The sequence below is a fragment of the Equus przewalskii genome, chromosome 6 (assembly GCF_037783145.1).
Source record: "Equus przewalskii isolate Varuska chromosome 6, EquPr2, whole genome shotgun sequence".
In the NCBI taxonomy this organism is placed as follows: domain Eukaryota; kingdom Metazoa; phylum Chordata; class Mammalia; order Perissodactyla; family Equidae; genus Equus; species Equus przewalskii.
In genome coordinates, this window is record NC_091836.1 from 38,851,889 (window position 1) to 38,861,629 (window position 9,741).

At 41.6% G+C, this 9,741-nt stretch overlaps 1 long non-coding RNA gene across 1 annotated transcript; it reads right to left on the reverse strand.

Annotated features, from left to right (window-relative positions):
- Nucleotides 1-200: 200 nt before the first annotated feature.
- Nucleotides 201-9,364, reverse strand: LOC139083889 (uncharacterized). The gene is made up of 2 exons (XR_011540961.1): nt 9,085-9,364; nt 201-4,077 (listed from the first exon to the last, which is right to left on the reverse strand). It is a non-coding gene; the product is annotated as an uncharacterized lncRNA (long non-coding RNA).
- Nucleotides 9,365-9,741: the final 377 nt, after the last annotated feature.

The following is a 9,741-nucleotide window of genomic DNA, read 5'->3' on the forward strand; positions in this document are numbered from 1 at the left end:
GGGAGGTGTCTTGTTCAGCCCACCAGGTCTCCAGAAGTAGAAGTCCTCACTATCTTTCTATTTCAAATAAATTCAGTTTAATTCATCTAAATTTATCAAGGATTTATTGAGGACCTAAAATATGTCAATTTGTTGCCAAAAATTAGAGATCAAGAACTGAATAAGACTCAATCCCTGCTTTTAAGAAATTTGCAGTCAAGTGGGAAATACAGGATCTTTTTTAATTACAATACAATTTGTTAAGTAAATGTCCATTTTACAGAATAAGCAATGGGGAGGATGGATTGAAAGGATACATGGCAAGAGGTCAGAGACCAGTAAAGTGATCATTTGACTAAGAGATTATGGGGATCTATACTAGCATTTCCATTTGGGAAGTCCTTCCTGACATTTCTTGAGAAATTTTATGTTTTTCTAAATCATGAACCTAAATGATAGCAATAATAATAATAATAATAATAATAATAATAGTTAAGAAATCAGAAAAATGAGAGAAATTATCATAATTCTCCTGGAAGAATTGGTGCTTCACTATTAACATAGAGACTTCACTGGCTCAAAGAAATCCACTGAACATCAAGTCAAAAGCAAGAGCAGGAAACACTGAGCCACAGAGTCGAATCTTAAAGCTGAGGTTTCTGGGAACTGGGGTGGAGCGTGTAGGAGAGAAGAACTCACCATCTCATCAGTCAGTCTTGCTCATGGCGATTGACGTGGTATAAATGTGTTTCTGTAGCCTTGTCTGCTGGTAATGATAAGTCATTCTTGCAAATAAAATAAATATTAATAAGTTTAAATACATAGTATACTTTATGCAAATTCTGTGAGTGTTGTGCTAAAAATTCGTTTTGAAAACAGAGTAGGTCCCTAAATGGGCAATTTGGACATGCAATCCTGTGGGTGCTGTTGACGTTGTTAAGAGGTATGAAGGTTACCTTATTAAATGCTGCCAAATGTTCGATGGCATTTCCAGTGTTTAAATATTCGCCGTAAGCTATATTCTTTGCAAATATTTTGGTGAAAGAAATACAAAGAGGAGAATAGATTAATGTTGTTATATAATGCTCTAATAAAAGACCAGAAACTGATCTAAAATTTGAATTTAGGCAAACAACGTCTATGTCAAAGGCAAAATGAAAATCAGGGCAAGCAGGAAAAATATTTTCATTTTTAAACAAGGAAATGAGCTTTCTGGAAGCAACATGTTTCCTCACACCCAGCTTGAAGACGCTTTTCAAAACATCTTCAGCCAACCAGTTCAACCAGCCTCAGCACAGGAGGAAAGACATTTTTCTACATCTGGAAAGCTTGTCCCAAGACAGAGCAAGACTACTGAACAGTGAAATTCATATTTGGGTGCCTTATAATTTTAGGAACAATTTTTAAATATTAAATATTTGTAATATTTTTCAATTTTTTTAACGACTTTTACTTGGCATTTATTTTGTGTTAACATCCCCTTCTTTAATTATTTTATCTCCTAATTATTATCAAGTATCTGTATGAGGTAGAGGTCATTTTTCATGTTACTGAAATATATAATTTTGTCACAGTATTTTCGTTCATGATAGTTATAAGCATTCATTATTATATCTTTTTCTCCTTTACAAAAAGATCTTTCAAATATTTAGTATAACCCTATCACAGGAAAACTATTCATTGTTTATCATTGTGGTCAATCTTTATTACTTAAAAACAGGTAAGTAAAGTGTTATGAAAAATACAGAATAACACAATTTGGGGAATTCCAATTTCTTGTTTCTGCATCACAAAAATTACTATCTGTCAAGAATTCAGAAACACTGGCCTGTCCCGAGGCAGCCGTAGTGGAAGTGGCGAGGAAAGAAAATAATAAAGAGGTATTTAAGACGTAGAATCATCCGGATTTACAGGCTGATTAGATGTGAGGAGTGGAGGAGAAAGAACTCTAAAATAACTTTGAAGCATCTGGCTTTGTTGACTTAATTGATGAAGATTTCAAGAAGAAAAGCAGTGTTGGGTGGTGAGATTGTGAGGATGTGCGAAGTTTAAGGAGCCTGAGTCATTGGGCTGGGGATGTCCTCTGTTGTCTGGAGTTCAGCAAAGAGGCTGTTCTGGAGACGAAGGCTCAAGACTCAGCAGCAAATAGATAGGAGTTAGAATCACGGGCAAGCCAGGATTTGTTTCCAACTATCTCTGACTTGTTTAATACATCTAAAATATGACAAAAGTGGTGGGCGTTGGGAGCAATGTGGGATAATTATTTTGCAGCTTTCCCAACCTTATACATTATCTTAGTCACTTTGGCAAACAAAATCTGACAGCTGGTTCTCTCTTTTAGCCTCTAGAACTTCCAGAGCTACAGATTTATACACTTCAAAAAGTAAAGCAGAGGGGCCAGCCCTGTGGCATAGTGGTTAAAGTTCAGCGTGCTCTGCTTCGGTGGCCTGGGTTCTCGGGTTTGGATCCTGGGCGTGGACCTACACCACTCGTCAGCCATCCTGTGGTGGTGACCCACACATAAAGTGGAGGAAGATTGGCACAGATATTAGCTCAGGGCTAATCTTCTTCAGCAAAAAAAAAAGAAGAAGAAGAAGAAACAAAAAGAAAGCAGAAATGCCTTTTGGTTTTACTATAAATTGAAACCAAAATTTTAGTGAGAGGGAGAGATATTCTTTACCCCTTTTCCTTTAATTACAACAACATTTGCACAAATATAGAGGAAAAGCTGATAAAAATAACTTAAATCTACTAGGAAACAATACAATATAGGATAGGAGAAGAAGAGAGTCCAGCAGAACCACTGTGTTATTTTGTGTGACACAAGCACCTCATTCTAATTATTTTTTAAAAATTGAACATCTGTAACCATGTTCTGATTTGTATGCTATAGTGTTTCAAGTTAAAAGCAAAGGGCCCAGAGTTAGACAAATTTAGGTTGGAATCCTGACTCCACTGCTTCCGAGCTCTGAGACCTTCGGCAAGCCGTGTAATCCCTCTCATGAGTCATCCTTGACTTTTCCCAGTCTCTGCCCTTCCACCAGTCATATACTAAGCTTTTCCTGTATCTGCTACCATCTCTCCATCCCCACTGGCAACACCCAAGTCCAGCCTATGGACATCTATGGCATATGGGCCATTACTACCGCCTCCTAGATGGTATCCCCACATTCAGTCTTGCTCTCTTGAAATCCCTTCTTGATCCTAAAGCCAGAGTGACCATTTGAAATCATAAACCTGATCATGACACTCTACTATTTAAAAGTCTGCAATATCTCCCTGCTGCCCTTAAGGATTACCACCCCCCACCCCTCCTCCAATGGGGCACCTATCAAAACATTCTCTAAGCTCTGTCTGGCCTCCAGGTCTTGGCACAAATTGAAGCCAACCTCCATCTCCTCTGCACCGTGAACTTTGACTATCTAACCCACTTTTATCCTTCAAGTCTCAGCTCAGAGGCCACCTTCTAGGCAGTCTCTCTTCTTCTATCCCCCAATTATGGATTACGGTCCCTTCATAGGTGTTCCTATAACACAATACAGTTCTCTCATCCACTCTGTTTTTTCTAATTTTGTATTAAAGTTTTTTGTCATTACTTATTGTCCCAGTCAGGGTTTTATCAGGAAAATAGAAGCTACTCTGTACATTCCAAGTATTAAGAGTTTTAAGATGGGAAAGTAAGGCTTACGCGACCATTGGGGAAGCAAAGATCAAGAAAGCCATTGTTAATGCCGTCAGCCTGCAGCACTAAAGCACTGATTCTCAAGAGCTCACCTGGGAAACTACCACACTTATGCATCTCTAGAGGCTCCCACCAACTATCTCAGCCTATAGGTAATTCTCAAAAAGTCCATCTGAAAGCTGTTACAACTTGCATTTCTCTGTGTATCTGCCTCTGGAAATAATGGTCTCTCCTTCTCTTCCCTCTTCTTCATGTAAGTGCCTACCATTGGATGATCTTTCCTGGAGCCACACAGGGAAGAGATTCTGGGAAATGCAGCTACGAGCTTCTCTTCTACAAAGCAGGAAGACCTCGGAAGGGGACGTCAGTGACGCTCAGTTGACAACACATAGTTCAGCACTCTTGTCCTGTGACCACTGAAAACGGTTACGTTAATTACATTAATGATATTGAACTTAATAGCTATTTTGTTTGTTCACTAGGCAATGCCCATTTTCCTGTAAAAATCACAAAAACTAAATAGTAATGCACATTCAGTATGGTCCATACAGTGAGTGTTCTGACCGAAGCTGAGTTGTTTGTGTACTTTTTTATGACTGTTAAGTGGATAAGTGAGTCACATCCTTGTGTCCTACACATAACCCACTAAAACCAACAGGCCTCTACAGACCTGGGAAAGAACAGGGCAGTCTTGCACTCTTTCATTCCTGGCAAAGGTGCTATAAGTGAAAATGATGTAAGCTGACTCAGAGTTTCCAGTAGAAACTAAGCCACCTGCATTACCTACAGCTGAATGACCAACTTTTTGTAGAAAATGATCACAAATGCCATAAGTAACTAAACGCAAATTATGCATATATACACAAGTCAGTATAAAGCTTTACAGACGCCAAACAGGGCAATATAGAACACAACCATTGCTTAAGGATTTTTGTTATACTTACCACAATGAATAGAAAATGAAATTGCATTTTTCTAGAAAATCTTTGGGTACATTCTGATAGGAATCTGTAAATAAAACTTTCGAGGGAACTTAGGAGTTTTTGATGATTTTTGAGAAATAAACCCAGGAGTGTATGCTTCTGCTGCCAAGTTGTTGGTGCAAATTTGCTTGCATCCAGCAAATGTACAAAGCAACAAATAACTGGTCATTTGATATTTGAATTCTGTGTTTTGCTTTCTGAACTGCTGCTCCATAAGCACTAACTCCTACCTTATACCTTATCTTATGCTAGGCGAACTTTAAAAAGAAAATTAGTTTTAAAATGCATGACCTAACCTTTGTTTGCACTGAAGTATGCATCATTTTATCTCCTATTACACTGTCTCAGAGTGTCAAGAATGCTCCAATCCTGGGCTGGAATAGAGCCAGACTCACTAATTTACATCATTAGGTTGGTCTGGAGTCCAGAAATAATCCTTTTGCAGCTGTAGTTGAATTGAATCTCTAATGGAAAAATGTACTTTCAGTAAAAAAAAAAAAAAGTCTCTAAAAGAGTGAATAGTTAGAATACTTATAAGCTAAAGAGCTGCTCCTTTTCTCCATAAGCACACTGGAACATAGAGATCCAAATTCATAGCGTCTTTCGGAAGTGGCTGCCTAGATCTGAACATCTCTGGAGTTCCTGTTGTGAATCGCCTTCAGAATCAGTACAATCAAGGTCATCAATCTCATTCACTTTATGTTCACAAGACAAGTTTCATTTGTCTGCAGGTTTTCTTTTCTTCCTCTTTCTCTCTCCTCCCTTCCACTCTATCTGCTGAAGTCCAATTTTTCCTTCTACTCGGCTGCCCCCATGGTGGAGCCAAACAGGGGGATCTGAAAGTGCTGGGGGTGAATACCAGGGGACAGGGACGGCAGAGGCACTCAAGGCTGCCTGGGACAGGGAAGGGAGGCTGGGATGGAGCACATCAGGAAAGCAGAGCAGACCCAGGGCCGTGGAACAGCAGCGCTGCACCGACAAACGTGACATTCGTGTTCCCAAAGTCGCTGACTAGGCAAGTTTTACAAAGTCGCCAGTACTTCAGCGTTCTCACTGTGAAATGAGTGGGCTGGAATGTTAACCCTTCTCCCTTCTGTAACATTCTGTGGCTATGTGATGTGTATTGCCTGCTTGCTGAAAGAACACAGTGAGTATCATTTACTAAGCCACTAAAATGTAAATATGTGCCAGAGGCCAGTGCTGATTTAAGTAGAGAGAACATATATATGTATGGTGACGGATAAAAACTACACTATTGGTGAACACGATGCAGTCTATACAGAAACTGAAATATAATAACGTCTGTCTGAAATGTATACAATGTTACAAGCCAATATGACCTCAATAAAATAATTTAAAAAGAGGGAGAGCAAATTTAACACCTCCGTTCGAATTCTAATACCACATGCAAAAGGTGAAGATACTGGATCTGACTGGACACATCCTGGGAAGGTCCCCTGGAGGAAATGGATTTCCAGAGACATCTGAATAATGAGAGAAAGAGAGTCAACTCAGCAGCTTCTCAATTCAAGCAGCCATGTACTTTAAAGCTCTGGGAAATGCTGGTCCTCATTGTAGGAGCTCATCCACTCTGCCTTCAACTACTTGCTGGCACCACCTCTTCTCCTCCCAAGTTGCCACATCAAGTCAACCTTGTTGACTTCCTAGAATTCCCTCCAGCACGGAAACTTTCCTAACTAACTGGCATGACATGCTGATTTTTCCTGCTGAGAGCACTGCCCCACATCCAAAACCACAGTCCTCACGCCATCCAGAGGGCATCTAAAGCCCCTAATCGTGGCCGGGATATAATCAATATCAATTTTGGACTCAATGCTCTTGAAGGCTGTCCAGGATTTATTTCTCCATTGTGAGTTTGTGCTGTTTAATTTAGATTAAAAATTCTAAGAGAGAAGATGCCACATCCGTGTTTTTCATCTAGTTTGGCTCTGAATTTGTACACTTAACAGATTCTCTTTGGATTAACTTTTGAAGGAAAAAGATGGCCTCAGGCTTAATAAAGGTTGATCACAGCTCATCCTCCAAAATTATGATTGAGGAGCTGATCTCTGCAGACTTTCCTGCTGTAATACCACGTAAATGTAAGAGTACCAAGGTCCCATGGGGGCAGGTGGGTGGAGCCCTGGTGCCAGTGCTGTGGTCCAGGCTGTCCTGGGTGGTCCCATGTTCAAGCTACTCTCCTTCTCTTCATTTTCCTCCTCCAAAGAGAGGAAGTGTCCACCTGTGCTTGTGTGTATCTTATTCCCTAGATTTGACTGTGCTCTGGAAATTCTTCCAGAAGGACTGGGCCAAATCACCTTTCCTGTCTGAGATACTCAGACTCCTTGCCAATGCTTATGGGTAGAAGAGAGGCCAATGTAAGGGTCCCCGTTTTGCAACTGGGGAACATGAGGTCAGGGAGGCACAAAAGAACTCAGTCTGGGATTATGGTAGATAGATGGGAGAAATGAAAATAACCCAAGTAATAGGCCCCATAACCCAACCTGCTGAGGATGGATGGGTGGATAGCTAGATAGAGCTGGCAGAAAGAGACCTTAGTCATCTAGGCCAACTTATTCATTTTGTAGGAAATTGAAATCCAGAAAGGAAACTTGCTCTCTTATCCTATTGAAAGTCTCCCTGTTTGGCTTCATTCTGATCCTTTATGCTTCTCCTAGAGGTACAGTCAGGCTAATTCTAAAACAACAGTATTCCCTCCAGGGTCCTGAGGAGCCACGGAACACTGGTGGGGCCAATATTACCTGCTCCACACCAAACTGCATCAACCCCATACCCAGAGTCCCAACAAATTAAGGCAGCAAACAAGTAAATTGCAGCTAAATAAATAATCATGAGGTATGTATTTTAAATTCCCAGGCTGATGAGGTCACTAAATAATCTAGAAGGAAGAAACTAAGCAAAAGCAAACACTATAAAATACAACTAGAATACTTGACTGACTATAAGAAAGAAAAAAACAAATCCAAGATTTTGTGTCCAAAGGAGTATCTCATTGATGCAAACATGGTATATATTTTTTTCATTCATCATATTTTTATGTTTGTTTCCTTTCTGTTGATCATTTCCAACCAGCTGATCACATAGTGCATGAAAGCCCAGCTTTAAGACAAATTCCCTGGCCTCCACTGCCAATACTGTTGCCCTAAGATCTCTTCTATAGAAATTCTGGAGTTACTGCTGTAAGGGAAACATATGACTGTTCCCCTAAGACTCTCTTCTATAGAAATTCTGGAGTTACTGCTGTAAGGGAAACATATAACACACTCCAGAGTTCTAGAGGAGTGGCTGAGGCCATACTCATTGGGCAGACCACCCGAAAAAAGTTTGTAGAAACTCAGAGGTTTGTGCTATTAGGGCCAGGCTATGAAAACCAGAGTTGTCTATCCACGCTCATCTTAAACAACAGAATCCCTGGTACTGACGGAAGCCCCTAAATCTGGGTGACACAGAGCAGGAGCTATTATGAAATTCCCTGGTGAACTCAAGATTCCTGCCTTGAAGAACACAGTGACTGCTCGGCTCTTCCTCTGACTGACCTAATGGCATCTGTACAGAAGAGACATTCTCTGGCCTGCCTCTTAGGAGGGCGTGTTGCCCGTTGGAAATTTACTCTAGGGTACTGGGCAGAGAGAGGTGCAGGATCATCCCATATAATTTATAAGCACTTTACAGCCTCAATTTACAATGTTTGCTATCTTCCTGGGACAGATGATGCTCCGTAAATCAGCCCTTCTCGGTCTGTCAGCCCGGTGTCAGTATATGCTGTGCCTTCGAGTCAAAGGCAAGTTGGAACAGTGTGGAGACTTTGGCAAAGGGCTCGTTCCCCCCTCTCTAGCTCCCCATTTTAATGAACAATTCTAGGGTGAGGTTGGCCCTAGGAATTATTTCTCTGACTCATATTCCCTTTGCTCTTTTCACACACTCAGAATGCGATGATTCTGATTCTGAGAACCTCGTAGCCCTGGGCAGAGAGAGGCCAGGGCTGGGGCGAAGCCTGGTGGGGCCCACTCCCAAGGCTCAGAGGACAAACAGGGAGGAGGCTCTCAAAGACCGATTTCTTTAATCACCCCAAGCTATTTGGGGACACCATTGCCACACACCTCATGAAGAAGCCTCAAACTGGTTCTAGCTCTCAAAGGTTGGAATAGGCCCACTTAAGACCCACCTACAAAGTTGATAGAGAATTAAGCTAAGCAAGGAGGGAGGCGGTTCGTTTGGCATCTACTCTGCTTCTTGGAAAGAAGAGTAAGGGAGATACTGCATCTTCAGAGACTTGGGCTAACGTGAGAGACACAGATCATGGCCCAGAAAAGCAGCTGGACTGTTTGGGGGCATCTTGTCCCATGCTTCATCTGTGATAATCTGAGTCAACCTCACTTGGCAGTGAGGGTGCAACGATGATGAAGACATAATACCTACCTTCAAGCAACTCACAATTTAGTGGGAGAGGCAGACACATAAACAGCTTCAGTGTGATCGGTAAGTGCTGAGGCCGATTTACGCGTGGAGTGCCGGCTTTCCTTTCCCAGGGACACAGGCTGTAACGCGTTCATCGCTCACGCAGGCACACAGGTGTGTGTGCGCAGAGCTGCTCACTCAGAACATAAGCTCTGTATTGTTATATATGCCCATTCATGACTGGAATAGCAGGCGTATTTCAGGTGGAGCAGGAGAGGCTCCGGCAGCGGAGAGAGTGGGCGAGTTTGCACAAAAGCCGCCTGTGTTCTGCCACTTTCTGGGAGGGGTTCTCACTCCTGAAATTTCACAAGCCCGGGCTCACTCGGTCTGAGACAAAAAAGCGAGTGTAAAGTGCACAGCACGTTGCCTTCATTCAGCAGCTGTTCTGTCCTCTCACACCCCCTGGAGAATAGAGACGAGAGGTTGTCAGCTATCCAGGCCTCAGGATTCCCAAACTTTCTGCCCTGCTCCTTGACTGATCCTCTATGACTGTGAACAAGTCTCTGCCTTTCTATACCTTAGGATTTCTTTGAATAAAATTTAGAAATGGGACTTTTTTTGAAAGTGAACTGGGGCTATAGTAAGACGATGATGCCAGGCGGCACTCATTCATTAATT